Source organism: Urocitellus parryii, chromosome 8 (assembly GCF_045843805.1).
Source record: "Urocitellus parryii isolate mUroPar1 chromosome 8, mUroPar1.hap1, whole genome shotgun sequence".
Taxonomy (NCBI): domain Eukaryota; kingdom Metazoa; phylum Chordata; class Mammalia; order Rodentia; family Sciuridae; genus Urocitellus; species Urocitellus parryii.
Window position 1 is genome coordinate 93,922,920 of NC_135538.1, and position 16,932 is coordinate 93,939,851.

Below are 16,932 nucleotides of genomic sequence, written 5' to 3' on the forward strand. Positions count from 1 at the left end.
AAGTGGCTTCCTCCACAAGTTCTCCTACCATAGGCTTGAAAGCACCATTTCTCACTTGCAAAACTGTGAGTGAAAATACATCTGTCTTCTTTTTAAGTTGATTATATCAGATATTTTTAAAAATTTTTAGTTATAGATGGACACAATACCCTTATTTTATGTATTTATTTTCATGTGGTGCTGAGGATAAAACCCAGTGCTTCACACATGCTAGGCAAGCACTCTACCACTGAGCTACAACCTCAGCCCCTATATCGAGTATTTTGTCAGAGTAACACAAAACTGACTGATACCTCACAGATACTAAGAGACTTATTTTCAGGTTTTCCCAATTAGAAACAATGCTCTGATATCACATGCTTATTCAAATAACTAGTATGTTTGTGCAAGGATTTCTTGGAACTTGTTGATAGGAGAAAAATTTCATGGTCAGTGTTTTTGATGTTTTTTTTAAAAAAAAACAATAAATATTTGCAAAATGCTTTGCAACTTGCTCTTTCATTCAGAACCCCACAAAGGTTACTTAATTCCCTGTATCCTTTCCAATATCACGTTAAATTTTTTCTTCTATTTCCCAATAATTGAAAAATACTGATAGATCATTATAGTTTTCTTTCCCTTGATTCTTGAAGAATACTGTCATATTGTTACTATTTGTTCTACAAAAAGCCTATGAGCTTTTATGATATTCTAAGAACTAGGGAGAATAGACTTGATCCAAAGAAAAAAAATTATTACAATCTCAGAATTTACATAGGGAGGAGAGAGACACTAAAATGAAAACTGCTATTATTCATATCATATCAGGTATGGTGAAGATAATAACATAGGAAAAGGTGTAGCAGAGCCTGTTAATAATGGGATGATTGTCTTCTGAAAAAGTTTTGGTAGTGTGAGAAATATGATGACAAATGTCTGACTATTGATAAATGGCTGAATATTTTTTCTCTGTCCTTCAGTTGTTTTTTAAAATAAGTTTTTGAGGTTTAGTATATTTTTTTTAAAGAACAAAATATGAGATCAGTGCTGTCTTTCTAACACATAGTGACTTCTAATTTCGTGCCTAAGAAAGTGTACCTCATCACAAGATTATTGTTTAAAAAACCTCTGAGTATTTCTAATACTTTTTTTTTTTTTTGTAAATCTCATTTAGCTCTTAAATCAACCTTAAGTTTACTATGTGGCTATAAGTATAACCCTATTTCTTTATTGCCCTCAAATTATTTTCCTCTAAGTTAGATATTGTCTTAAAATTCTCACATATCCACAGAATTACTTCTCAACTCTTATTATATGTAGTCAGAGATAGATGATACATTGGTGTGATGCTAATGGAAATTTGTTTAGATTGTTATAGCTAAATATGTTTCAGTGCTGTCTTCACTGTTGTCTTAAAGAAAAGTATCTGGCCAGTCTTGAAATTCTTGGCTCCCAAATGGACTGCAGATCCATATGTCCAGTTGAATTAGGATACATTGGAGGGATTTAACTAGGATCAAATCAAGTTTAAAAGTCAACTTTGGAGAAAATCATTAGCGACATTTTAAATTTTTTCAATGTTTATTGGCTCAGTTTTACTTTCTGTATCATAATATTTTCAGTTAAGTTTTAATTATTCTAAAAAGTCATCTTTCTTGGGTAGACTTTCCAAAGCTTTGGTATAGAGTTGTACAGAATTTCTGTCACATTTTAGTTTCCTCTGAATCTGTATTTAGATCCTCTTCCTCATGACTAACATAATTTAATGTCACAGTTCCTCTTTTTTTTTATTATTTTAGAGGCTTGTATATCTTATTTTTTACATTTCATTTTTTTGGTCTGTATTTATTCTCTCTTATGAGTTTAATTGTGCTATAGTATTTCAACTTTTGGTAAAAATCCTTGAATCATGTCCTAAATATGCTCTTTGGTTTTGTCAATGTTTAAAATATCTACTCTATTGTTTTTTTTTTATTATAAATTCCCTCAACCAAATTATAATTAACATTAATTATACTTAAGATTTTATACTATTTTTCCATCATCAAATTTTCTCTATTATTACATTTTGCTTCCTAATTTCTCTATTACTGTATTTTGTCAAGTGCTATTCATGTTTATATTTGATTCAATGACTCTCTTTCATGGTTTAATGTCCTCCACATACGTGGTGATTCTTGGGTATTTGATCATATTTCTATTAGATGACTTTTGGCTGACTTATTGTTTCAGCTCACCCCTGATGCTTGTTGGGGAGAGAAAGCAAGGGGATGACAAATGTGGGATGTGACTTAAATTGTCTTAGGAGTAGAGAGAGACCAGTACTTCCCTGGTCTTGTCTCTATTGTATAATTCTGTTCTGTGGATGCTGGCATAGCTTCATCTTGTGATCATGTAAAAGCTTACTCTAGTAGAGGAAATAAGGGAATTTTGTCTATTGCATTGAGCTCAAGATATGTAAGTCTCCCAATAAAATCATCCTGACCAACATCCCAGCTTCTATCCAGTGGAAATTTCACTCCACTGGAGAAGCATTCAGATCATATTTTGTCTTTCTGTAGTTTTACTCTTCAATTATCTATTCATGTCTGCTTTTCTCATTTATGGGATTTCATGATAATTTTGGTTTTCTAGTGACTTTCCGTATAGCTTTTCTATATGCCTGGATTTATTCATTGAATAAATTAGGTTTTATGCATTTTCATTGGCTTTTAGAGAAAAAGGTAGGCAGGCTCATATCCTTAGTCATTTAATTTGGTGCAGTTTCCCTCCTACTGATAACTTTTGTGGGAAAAAAAAATGAACTTTACCACACCAGTGATGAAAGACTTCCAATTAATAAATGCAAGTCCTTGAAGCACAGAATGAGAAACAGTGATCAAATTAACTCCCCCTGTTCCAATTCCATTCTTATCCAGCAATGTTTTGCTTCCCATGGTTTTTCATATAGATCTTCCTGGAAGAGAAAAATGCATGAATGATGTGCTTTAAATGTTCCAATCTCTATAGAGGCAATTTCATATTGTAAATTATAAAGTAAACATTCTGATTTGAAACCTCAGGCTCTACAGATGGTGCATTCTGTGATTGATACAGACTTAAGTTTCTACCAAGGTTGAAGGTCAAATTTTCATTGCACAGTGAGAAAATTGTCTAGAAAATGTCATATTCACCAAGGCACCTGAATATGAATTTCAGCTCTGCCACTTAGAAATTATCCCATCTTGTTAGCTCAGTTTCCTTATCTAAGAAAATAGCTTGGCATCCTTATATGACAGTAAGTGGTAAATGCTGACAAAAGACATCAGAAGGAAAATTCACAAAAGGCCCTATTTCCCAAAGGAAACCCACAGGATACTACTTGTTCCAAGAAAGAGAGGTATTACTGTGTGAAATGAAGTTAAACAGATAAATTTGGTTTAGGACTTCTCAGTTAAGGATAACATGGATGTTCACAATGTGTGAGTCTTTATGTGCATGAACAAATATGGTCTAATGAATCTACTATTATGTAAAATTATCATGCACCAATAAAAGATAAATGTATAAACACAAGGGAAATAATAGTGGTATATCACATATGAAATAACTTATTTGACTCAAAAAACATCTTTTATCTTAGAGTAGCTCACAGAATTTATTTCATCAGATGAGACTTTGGGAAAAAGATGGACTGCATCTGGGAGACCACAAGCTTATTGTGTGTTCAAAAGACCAAACCAAGACATTTTCATGGGTTGGTAATAAATTAGTTACTATTCATAGATTTCTAGAATGCACATTCGATACTAAGAAGTTCTGCATTGCAGAAGTACTCTATACTTTTAAATAGTCCTCATTTTCTTTTATCATAATACAATGAAAGAAATCATGTCATGAATCTTTGTCAAGAGTCTGGTCTCCCAGGCCTTATGACTAGGATAACAAACCCAGGAATATAAAAAGAGGGGTTGGAAAAAATATGAAGAGGTTAATCTGTTGGGTTTCCTTAGCTAATATTTGTTTCTGTTGCAGCTGCTGTTTTGTTTGTTAGCAGAAGCTCCTTGGAGACACAGTGCCTTAGTTCCATCCATAAGGAAGCATGCACAATAGTCAGTTCTCTGTTACCATGTGGAGCTATTTCTGAGCAGCTGAACTTCTGAGAATTTGAAAGGATACCATAAGGTTGCCTCCTCCTTCTGCTGTGGTTGGGACTGACTATAACCCCCATGGAGAATGTGGGAGGGATTATTTATAGTCCTCCGCAGAGAAAAGTAACTCCAGGCAAAATGTAACTGAAAAGATTATTTTCCAACATCCACAAATTTTCCTTCTTGGCAAACAAATTTCTCCTCTTCCATTACCAAATTATCTTTTTCAAGGAAGACACAAGATAAGAGCATCTTCCACCTCTAAGATTAGTAGCCTTTAATCCCTTCAGTCTTTCCTACCTAGCTCTCTGTTGTCAAACTATAGCAAAGTGGTAAAAAGAGACACTCTGAATAAATTTGAGTAATGTTGCTAGTTAATAATATTGCTTTCAGGTTCATTACCTGGAGACACCTGTAGGAAGGAAGGAAGGGAGGGAGGGAGGGAGGGAGAAAGAAAACGTTATGCTTAATGAGAAAATTAAGATGAAAAAAACACTAGAACTTAGTTCCTGGAACTCATGCTTAAACTATATAAATACAGCAGTATATTGGGGTCTTGGCCCTAGATAGGAAAGCTGTCTCCCCAAAGGTTTCCCCTGTGATTCTAATTCTCTTTAGATTCTACAAGTTCAAGCGGAGAATTATCTGAATTATTAACTACATTCATGAAATTAACCAGATATCTATAAAATCTCAATATCCATTTAAAATTACTGCATCGTGTATAATTCTGGAATATTCCAATTTAAAACATAGCAATCCATAAAAAGTCATTTTTGCATCCTTGGTCAATGCAACAGTAATTACAGTTACCGTGGTGGTTGTTAAAGAAGTTTTAGTACTTCCTAAACTTGTGCAAACTCAAAAGAAGAGAAAGTGGAGAAGGAGAAAAAAGTTAAGTTTAAAGCAAATAACAGCAGCTGCGATGAACATCCTCTTTATCTTTTGGGGCTTCTAGCATTATTGACACAATTAATCACTTATATTTTTACACAACTTTATAATTTACAAAGGGTGTACAAATAGCAATTATATGATTCGTAATTAAGATAATGCATTGAAAGGCTTAAAAAATAGACAGCTGACTAAATGAGAATTGAACTAAGGACTCACTTCCAACTCATCTTTTATCAGCTAGCTATGACAGTAGGGAGTGGGCTTTTCTTGATTGCCACAATATCTGGCTGAGAATATTCACTTCATAAATATCTGTATATGAAGTCAACTAAAAATTGATGGCAGGAGATGAAGCAATCTATTGCCTACAATATAGTTTTATTTTGTTTTGATTGGTATCAGGGATTAAGCCTCAGGGCACTTAACCACTGAGCCACATCACAGACTCCTTTTTATTTTGAAACAGTGTCACACTATGTTGCTTGGGCCCTTGCTAGATTTTCAAGGCTGGCCTCAAAATTGAGAACCTCTAGTCTCAACTTCCCAAGACCTTGGGATTACAGCCATGCACCATGCCCATCTAGTTTCTTAAGTGTAGATTTGAATGCAAGGATGAAAAATATGTCTGTAATTTTCTAAGTACCCACCACAAGATAGTAACACCAAATTTCAGAAGGGAGAGGCTGGAGATATAAAATTATTCATGTACATAGCACAGTGGAAGGAGAGTTGGAAGAGAGATGCTGTCAAGGAGAAGACAGGAAAGTTTTTCAAAAAGACACATACTGTTGCCAGGCCCAGTAGCACACACCTGTAATCCTAGTGTCTTTGGTGACTGAGACAGGATGGTTATGAGTTCAAGGTCAGCCTCAGCAGAAGCAAGGCACTAAGCAACTCTAAATAAAATCTGTCTCTAGATATAATACAAAATAGGGCAAGATGTGGCTCAGTGGTCGAGTGCCCCTGAGTTCAATCCTTGGTACCCCCATCCACAAAAAAAATTACGACATATAGTATAACCAATGACATTTTGAGCATTAACCAACCTGTTGTTCTGATGCCATAGAGAATCACAACCTGTCATGTCAAAAATACCAATCTTTTGATCTCCACTTTAGCTCATTAGTTACTAGTACTGTGTTATACTGACTCCAGGTTGAGAATGCTGGGGGTATCCATGCCAACCTTAGGATCAATTCTGAATATCTAAAAATGAAAAGCAATGCAATCAAAAGAAGGACAAAATGCAGTATCAAGTTACACTTATGCAAGGGATTGTGAGCAGTGGATGGGGGTTCCTACTTGTCTGGGAACATATTCTTATAAATAGTTATGCCCAAGAAACTCATTTGCACAGCAATAGATAAAAATTCTGCCTCTTAATAGCTCCCTAGTACCACTGACTGTCACTGGGCACCCGGTCAGCAATATGATGTTGAGATTTTAGTTAATCAATTCATGTGCAGGCCAGTATGTTTGATTTGGCAGCTCCCAAAGAAGTATTTGCTAAGTCTAGCTGATACAAGGCCCAGGCATTGATTCAAAAAGCCAGCTGTGGTGCTTCCTCATTAGGCGGCTGTCTGTCTGGAGACTCATAAGTAACACTGAGTGCGTGAAGGGTAGGAGTGCTATCAGTTTCCCCAGCACCATACAAGCATAAAATGCTAAGGAAATAGAATAAAAATGGCAAGGAGACAGTGAAATGAGCAGGTGTGCCACTAAATTAGTCAGTCGATTTCTTCATGCATATGGAAATGTGAGCAGGTTTTCTTTTGCATTATTAGTTGTGAACTGAGAAGTATAGAGACCTGACTCATTCTAGCTAAACTTCAAAAGGGAGTTTATTGACCAAAGAAATAGGGAAGTTCAAAAATGAAACTGACTTAAGGCATCACAGGAATATTGGTCTTGCAAGCTATCTTCAGGGCACTCTTTATCCCCACTCTTCTTGCATTATGGGCTGACTGTATGCTTTCCTACCGCATATGTATTTTCTTCAATCAACTGAGGATATGGCATCAGGGAACCCCAGAGAAAAACTCCTCTCTCCAATTGTAAAGAATTGATATTAAGGAAACTTCTGATTCCTCTGTAGCCACATGTTCAACCTTGTACTATTTGCTTTGCCAAGAATGTTAGAGTTTTCAATTGTCCCTGGCTAACCCAAGAAGTCTGAGACATTATTATTATAGATGCTGTTAGAATGATGACGTAGAGCTAGGGATCTCCCCTAAGGAGAAGTGAGAGCTAGTCCCAGAAGAAGTGAATGGAAAAATATGGAAGTTATTCCCAAAGTAAATGAACTTCTTTCAAGAGAAAGGAGGTTGGGGGAAATGTACTCAGATAAAGAGAAACCACGATTAGAGGGACTGTGTACAAGAATGGGATTAATACACATACAGGGAGACACATGCTTTCTGAAGCCTGTATATATTTTAGATTAAGGCACTTCCCCAGTTAATATCAGCAGGATATTTTTTTATTATAAATTCCAAATATCAAAGCAAATTAGCTTAATAATAAAGGAATTTAAGCAACCCAAACACTGAAGGTTTTGGTATCTTCTGGTAAGGACTGATTTAAAAACTCAACCCAAGTATCTATGACCTCGATTCTGGTTCTTAATTTTTTAACTCTATCTCCATGTTGGCTTCATTATCAGCAATATTCCCTTTGTGATCCAGAGACAGCTGCTGACCACTCCAGATATAAGTCTCTAATCTCTAAATAAAAGACTTATTGCTGAATTTGATAGAATCTGTTAGATTTTCTTTACTAAACCTACAAACTGCTAAAATCAAGGGAATGGAATCATACTAATCGTTTTAAGTTTGAGCACCATGTGCCAATCATGAAGCAATGGACAAGAATGAATATTCAAATAAATTCGTGAATGCTACTCTGAAGAGAAGAGGGGATAGATAGCTTGTGAGTGGGCAAACAGCAAAAAAAATATTTCAAATATTGTTTCTTTGATAACTCAAGAATATTTTAGAACTTTATAGTGATTCAGAGTCATGATGATTATTAGTTATAAAGGTGTGGTGGTATATTATCAGGTTTAAACTGTATTTCTTGATCATCCTTTGAGAATAGGAAAATATTTTAAAAAGGTGAAATGGCAGCTCCAAAGTTATGAATAGCATGTTTCACAATTATAATTTTTATTAGTTTTGTTGCTTTTCTTTCCCATCATTATGAAGGTGGCCAAAATCACTAAATTATTATTGTGTGAGTTTTGTGACACTATAAAATGCTTTCATCACTAGATGAAGGCTTATCAATGGTAGAATACTACTTTTCTCTATTTTATGTTTTTTGAGGGAGGATTTTAACACCATAGTCTGTCTGATCTTTTGTTTTTAGCTTTACCAGATTATTTTTTTCATCACCTTTTTATGCACTGGATGAAAGATGATCTTAGGAACAAATGCACAATAGCTCTTAACTAAAAATGATGTTTTATGTATAGAATAACATTGTTTTGCTGCAATTCTTTTGTATGCTCCATAAAAATTGCATGAATTATAATTTTACACTGGATTGCTTATTTTTCCCCATGAAAAGATTACAGGAATAGTTTCAAAAAAACTTTAAAATTTTTGTATAAATTTACATAGCAATAGAGGAAAAATCTCAATTCTAAATGTAAATATGAAGAGGATTTTTCAATTGGATTATAAAATTTGCTTTAAAGGTTTCATGAAGTGAAACTGAAATTCAGAACAAGTTTTTAAATTGTGATTTCTGATACCAGCCCATATTTACAATCTATTTTGAATTCTGTTCCCAGAAAGTTATCACAGAAGCATGGAGCAGGAACTGTCTTACTTTAGATACTCAAACAACAAGCATATATTCACATAGATATTCTAATTATCTGAAATGTCATTTGTAGACAGCATGTTTGTTAAACTGTCCACTCTTCTTTTTTTAAAAAAAAATGTAGTTGTGGATAGACACAATACCTTTATTTAAAAAAATATATATATATGTTGATAAGGATCATACCCAGTGCTTCACACATGTAAGGCAAGCACTCCACCCCTGAGCCACAACCCTAGCCCCAGTCTTCTTTTTGTTTAATATTTTTTAGTTGTAGGTGGACATAATAACTTTATTTTGTTTATTCCTATATATATATATATATATATATATATATATATATATATATATATTGCTGAGGATTGAACCCAGTGCCTTACATGTGCTAAGGCAAATGATCTACCACTGAACCCAACATCCAGTCTTCTAAATACCACCTGAAATTACAGATGCAAAAATCCTAAACAAAATGTTAGCAAACCAAATCCATTGATATGCAAAAATCATAAACTACATACATGGTGGGATTTATCCCACAAATATAAAGTTAGTATAATATATGTAAATCAGTCAATAAAATTCATCACATTAGCAGATTGAGAAAGAAAATTCATATAACTATTTTTGTAGATGCTTTTGACGAGTATCAATTTATATTTAAAATATTCCAGAAGCTACAAATAGAAGAAAAGTTTCTCAAACCATGAAAGGCATCCATGAAAAATTTAGATCTAATCTAATACTTAATACTGAAATATTGAATATTTTCTCCCTAAGATCAGGGACAAGAATGTCTACTCTCAAAACCTCAATGCAACATTATGCTGTAATACTAGTTAGTGCAGCCAGATAAGAAAAGGTAATACAGACATACAGATTGAAAAAGAAGTACTAACTGCATTCATCTTTGCCATGCAAATAATGTCATATTTATATTACTTAAGAAGTCTAAGGACAGAATCCATCAGAAAAGTACCCAAAATAGGAACTAAATTTACCTATTTCATAAGGTACAAAATCAACATACAAATGCCAATTTATATACACTAAAAATAAAAATTTGAAGATGTAATAAAAATACCATTCACATTAGCATTTAAAACACTAAATGCTTGCTTGTACATAAATTTAACAAATGATATATATGAGACATCTCAATAAAATACATAAAACACTTCTGAGTCCAATTAGAGAGGATTTAAGTTAATAAAACATATATTGTGATTATATGGTTAAAAGATTCAATATTATTAAGATGTTAATCCTCCACAAACTGATCCATGTGTTCAGTTCAATCTCAATTAAAATATTGCAGGATTCTTTTTGGAAATTAAAAGCTAATTTAAAAATTTATTTTGAAAGACAAAAGAACTGGAATAGTCTAAACATTCTTGTTTTAGTCAGTTTTTTCACTACTGCAACTAAAAGACTCAACCATCACAATTGTAGAGAAGGAAAAATTTATTTGGGGACTCACAATTTCAGAGGTCTCAATCCATAGACAGCAGACTCCATTCCTACAGGCTTGAGATGAGGCTGAATATCATGGAGGAAGAGTGTGGTAGAGGGAAGCAGTTCACATGATAATCAGAAAAGCAGAGAGAGATCTCCACTCACCAGATACAAATATATACCCCATAGCCTCGCCCCCAACATACCTCCTCTAGCCACACCCCACCTGTCTTCAGTTACCAATTAATCCCATCAGGTGATTAATTCACTGATTGGATTAAGGGTCTGCTGATCTGATCATTTCTTATCTGAAACTTCCTGCACTGTCTCACATGTGAGCTTTTGGGGGACACCTCCCATCTAAACCATAACAAATCTAGAAGAAGAAAACCAAAATTGAACGAATTATTCTACCTGACTTCCTATAAACCCATAGGTAATCAAGTCAGTGTGGTAAAAAGGCATATGGAAGAAAACAAACTTACACAAATATGGCCACATGACTTTCAACAATGATGTTAAAGTGATTCAATGTAGGAAATCATAACTTATAAATAAATGATATTGAAACAAAAGATTAATATTTTTAAAATCTTGTTTAATTCATAATATTCATAATAGTTTTAGTCATAATAATAGTCAAAATATACAGCCCAGATGTTCATCAAAGGAAAAAGATAAATTGTATTTTGCACAACAGAATACTATTCAGCAATAAAAATGACTTATACATGCAATAATATAGATGAATCTCAAAACCTTCTGCCAAATGTTTTGGTTCATGCCTATAATCCCAGTGATTCAGGAGGCTGAGAGAGAATAATAAAAAGTTTGAGGCCAACTTTAGTAACTTGTTAATGAGACCCTCTATCAAAATTTAAAAATGCACTAGGATTGTAGCTCAGTCATAAAGAGCCCCTAAGTTCATTCCCCAGTATCAAAACAAACCAAAAAACTATTTTTCTGACATTAAGACAGTCTTTTTTTCTTTATCTTTTACTTTTTCTTTCCTTTTTGGTATAGGGAGGTAAATCCAGAAACACTTTACAACTGAGCTACATCGTGCCTTTTTATCATTTTTTTTTTTTTAATTTGGGAGGGTGTCTCACTAAATTGCTGAGGGTCTCACTAAATTGCTGAGGCTAGCCTCCAATTTGTAATTTCCCTGCCTGAGTTTCTAGGATTACAGGCCTAGGCCACTACAATTGACGCAGGCTTTTCAATAATAGGTGCTGAAAAAACTGAAATTTATATATATATATATATATATATATACACACACACACACACACACACACCCCTTTATGTCTTTATGTATGTATTCATTTATATGTATATTCATTCATATATGAAAAAATATTTATTCATATATATGAATAAATAGATATTAAAATATGTGCATATATATATGAATGAATGTATACATGAATGAATGAAGCTAGGTTCATTCCTACCCCTCACTATACACAAAAATCAACTCAAAATTGACATAAGTGCAAGACCTAAGACTATGGAACTATTACAAGAAAACATAAGTAAAACACTTTTAGGCATTGAAATCCTTCCAGGATTATCTAGGTAGGACCACCCAAAACAGAGGCAACAAGAACTAAAATAGGCAGATGGGTTTACATTAAACAACAAAGCTTCAAAGGATACAATCAGCAGAGTGAAGAGACAACTTACAGAATAGGAGAAAATGCTTGTGCATTTTCTCCTATTCATCTGACAAGGGATAAATATCTAGAAAACATATGGAACTCAAAAACCTTAACACCATCCCCCCACAAAATGAAAAACCCAATTGTACAATGATCTAAAAATCTGAATAGACATCTCTCAAAAGAAGAAAGAAGACATACAAATGACCACAACAAGTATATGAACAAATTTTCAGTATCAGTAATCACCAGGGGAATGCAAATCATCTCCCTGATTAGGTGTCATCTTACCCTAATTAGAATGTCTAGGATGAAAAAATTTAAAAAATGACAAATGCTGATGGCAATGATATGGAGAGAAGGTAGCTTTTATACACTGTTGATGGGAACGTAAAGTATTATTATGGAATAATAGTAGATAATAATAAGATAACAATAAATCACTAAGGAAAAATAATTGAGATTCCTTTAAAAACTAAAAATAGAACTACCTTATAATATTGTAATCCTGCTACTGGGTATATATATAAATTAAATAACTGTATCAAAGAAGTACCTACCTTTCCATGCTTATGTCAGTGCTATTCACAGTAGCCAAAATATGAGAAAAACCAAAGTACCCATCAATGGGTAAATGGATACGAAAAATGAGGTGCATGTACACAATAGAATATTATTCAGCCATAAAAGGAATGAAACTTTGTCATTTGTAGCAGCAAGGGTGAAGTTGAAGGTCATTATGTGAAGTGAAATAAGTCAGACAAAGTAAAATACCATATGTTCTCACTCATTTGTGGGAACTAAAAAGTTGATCTCATAGAAGAGTAGAGTGAAATAGGTCATTAGTGACAGGAAATGGGAGAGAGGATAAAGGATGGAGAGAAATTAGATAAAGGGGCATCAAAACACAGCTAGAGAGGAGGAATTATTTCTGGTCTTCAATAGCACAGCAGGGTACCTATTGGTTACAACAACCTATGGTTTACTTCAAAATAGCTAGAAGAGTACAGTTACCAATACATAGAATTGATTAATGTTTGATGAGATGGAAATGCTTTTTACTCCAGTTTGATCATTACATATTGTTTACATGTATCAAATTATCATACTCCATGCTACTAAGATATACAAGTATTATGTCTAAAAAGAAAACATGTTACTGAATGAAAGAAGCTAGACTCAGATAAAAATGCATACTATTTGGCCCAGTGAAACTCCAGAATAAGTAAAAATAAACAGTGGTGGTAAAAATAAGATTAGAGGTTACTTCTCAGGGACGAGCAGTCATTGAAAAATGATGTAAATAATGATGGAAATTTTCTGATATTTGATATGCTATCACTTTCATGAGACTGAGAATGTAAATGTGGAAAAATATTAGCATTAAGTGAATCAAGTGAAGGGCCTAGGAAGTTCATTTACTATTCTCTTAACTTTTCTTTTTTTTTTTTGGTCACAATAATTGATTCAGTATTTTATTTATTTATTTACTTGGTTATTTCAGTCACTATGAATTACTTTGTTTATAAAGTCCTGACTTGTGTCAACACGGAAAGATACGCCTTGACTGCACCATTATGGGCACAGCACATTTTCACTGGTAGACTAGATATCTTTATTTCTTTAGAATTTTTAACTAATTAATTTCATTCAATTATAATTCTACAAAGAATTCAAAATTTACATTGAAGTTATATGTAAAATTATAAATGTACAGTAAGAATAGTTAATAAATTAATATGTAAAATAAAGTCTAGCAAGAATCAGGACCAATAAAATTACAAATATATAACCATATATATCTTTACATTTAGTTTTTTATTATTATAATTATTTAACATGTTAATTATATACGTTAATGTATTTCACTGTGGTATTTCCACACATCACTATACTGAATTTTTCTTCAAGTTGTATATTTATCTTTGTGCTTTTGAAAAGACCAGTACAAAAACAGATTACATAATAATTATCATGAAGAATATGAAGAAATTATCTTTTTTCAGATTATAATCATTATGTTAGCTTTATAAACTTTTTAAAACAAAAATAAACCCCTCTTTTCTCTCGTAACTTCCAGAAGATTTTGTATGATACATTTTGTTCTTCCAAGTTTGAAGGAATACACCTACTAAAACTAACCTCTGTAAATCATTGTATTAGTGGTACTTTGAATAATATTTCAGTTAATGATATACTCACTGGTCTATTCAAGCATTATTCTAAGTAAATTAAGTCATTTATAGTTTTCTAGGAGTATATAATTTTAACATCTGTTGTATCTGTTTGTATATCATTGTTTTTAATTCTCTTCTCCTATATAGGTCTTCTTGATTTTAAATGAGTTTTTAAAATTTTTTTATTTGTTTTAATTAGTTATACATAACAGTAGAATGCACTTATATACTTTGATATATCATATATAGATGGGGTATAATTTCTCATTTTTCTGAGTATACATACTGTAGAATCACATTGGTCATACAGTCACATATATACATAAAGTAATAATGTCTGCTTCATTCTACCATCTTTCTTATCCCCACATCCCCTACCTTTCCATCCTTTCACTTTCCTTACCTAATCTAATGCTGTTCTGTTTTTTTGCATTACAATTTTTAATACACATACATAACACAATTTTTGTATCTCTGTATAAAAGTATGTTGACACCCAATTAAAGTCTTCATACATGTGCTTTGCATAATGATGTCCATCACATTACACCATCCTTGCTAATCCCCTATCCCCTCCCTTATCCTCCCACTCCTCTTCCCTATCTAGAATTCATCTATTCCTCCCATGCTCTCCCTCCCAACCCCACTAGGAGTCAACCTCCTTATATCAGAGAAACCATTCCGTATTTGTTTTTTGGGGGATTGGCTGACTTCACTTAGAATTATCTTCTCCAACACCATCCATTTACCTGCAAATGCTGGGTTTTGTTCTTTTTTAATGCTGAGTAAAATTCCATTGTGTATATATGCCACAATTTTTTTATCCATTCATCCACTGAAGGACATTTAGGTTGGCTCCACAGTTTAGTTATTGTGAACTGTGCTGCTGTAAACATTGATGTGGCCTTGTCCCTGTACTATGCTGTTTTTGAGTCCTTTGGGTATAGTCTGAGGAGAGAAATAGCTGGGTCAAATGGTGGTTCCATACCCAGTTTTCCAAGGAATCTCAAGGAATACTGCTTTCCAAATTGGCTGCACCAATTTGCAGACCCACCAGCAATGTATGAGTGTACATTTTTCCCCACATCCTCGCCAACACTTATTGTTGTTTGTCTTCATAATAGCTGCCATTCTGACAGGAGTGAGATGAAATCATAGAATAGTTTGATTTGCATTTCTCTAATTGCTAGAGATGTTGAATATTTTTTCATAAGTTTGTTGATTGATTGTATATCACCTTCTGAGAAGTGTCTGTTCAGTTTCTAGGCCCATTTATTGATTGTGGTTTTTTTTTTTTTTTGGTGTTAAGGTTTTTGAGTGCTTTATATACCCTAGAGATTAATGCTCTATCTGATGTGTGAGGGGTAAAAATTTACTCCCAGGATGTAGGCTCTCTGTTCACCTCACAGATAGTTTCTTTTGCTGAAAACTTTTTTTTTTTATTTTGAATCCATCCCTTTATTAAGTCTTGGTTTTAATTCTTGCTCAATAGGAGTCTTATTAAGGAAGTTGGGGCCTAATCCTACATGATGAAGATTAAGGCCTACTTTTTCTTCTATTATATATAGAGTCTCTGGTTTAATTCCTAGGTCTTTGATCTACTTTAAGTTTTGTGCATGGTGAGAGATAGGGGTTTAATTTCATTTTGTTGCATATGGATTTCCAGTTTTCCCAGCACCATTTGTTGATGATGCTATCTTTTCTCCAGTGCATGTTTTTGGCAGCTTTGTCTAATATAAGATAATTGTAATTTTGTGGGTTAGTCTCTGTGTCCTTCATTCTGTACCACTGGTCTACCAGCTTGTTTTGGTGCCAATACCATGCTGTTTTTGTTACCATTGCTTAAATTAATTAGTGAATTATATTAGTAAATAATAGTGGGATTCATTGTGAAATAATTAAATATAGATATATATTTTTTTCTTTTAAAAATATATATAAACATTTTCTTTATTCATTCATCTGTTGACAGACACCTGGACTGGTTCCATAACTTGGCTATTGGAGATGCAACATGGCGGTGGGCGGAGAGGCAGCGTTTTCAATTACCCCCCAGTGATGGGGTCATAAAGATGCATAGATAACACTTAGATTCTACCAACGGAGAATCTCCTAGCAAAATTCCACTGAAGAGACACCGGCCGGGAGCTACTAGGATTTTTTGAAGCCACAGATTGCCCCATGAGACGCAGAGGTCCAGATCCGCCAGCCACAGTCTGTGTGCCGCGGCGCACGGCTGCCAGCCTGTCTGCACACAGCAAACGTGACTGGGTCCTGCTAGCCTCCAAGACGAAGCTTGGCAGGAAGAAGTCTTTAGCCAAGCCTTCATGAATTAGCAAGCTGGGAGCTGAAGCCAACCGGGACGGACCAGTCCCACCCCTCCCTTCAGACACTGGACACTCCAGTAAGGAGCCTGGGGCCCGCCATAGCAGAGAGGTGAAGTCATCAGAGTTTGGCCAACGGAATTCCTTCCCAGCAGAATCCACTTTAGCAGGTGTGTGACTCCCTCCCCATCCAGATACAAGCAGCCAGGAAACTTCATGGACCTCTCAGGGGTCATGTCTGTAGGGAAGTAGAGGGGATCCCCGACCCCCAACCCCCCATATCACCAGCGGTGACTCCCAAGGTCTTAGCCGCCAGTTTACCACAGCACTGGGGCTTAAATGGGACATGCGGTGGGGCTGCAAGTGTAACTAGATCTCTGGGAAACCGCTTCTGGTGAACAGGAGCTGGCTGGCTGGCTGACAGGAGGAAGGGGGGTAAGGGCCAGACTGACAAGTCTGAGAGACTCCCAGGAGACACCTTACAGGG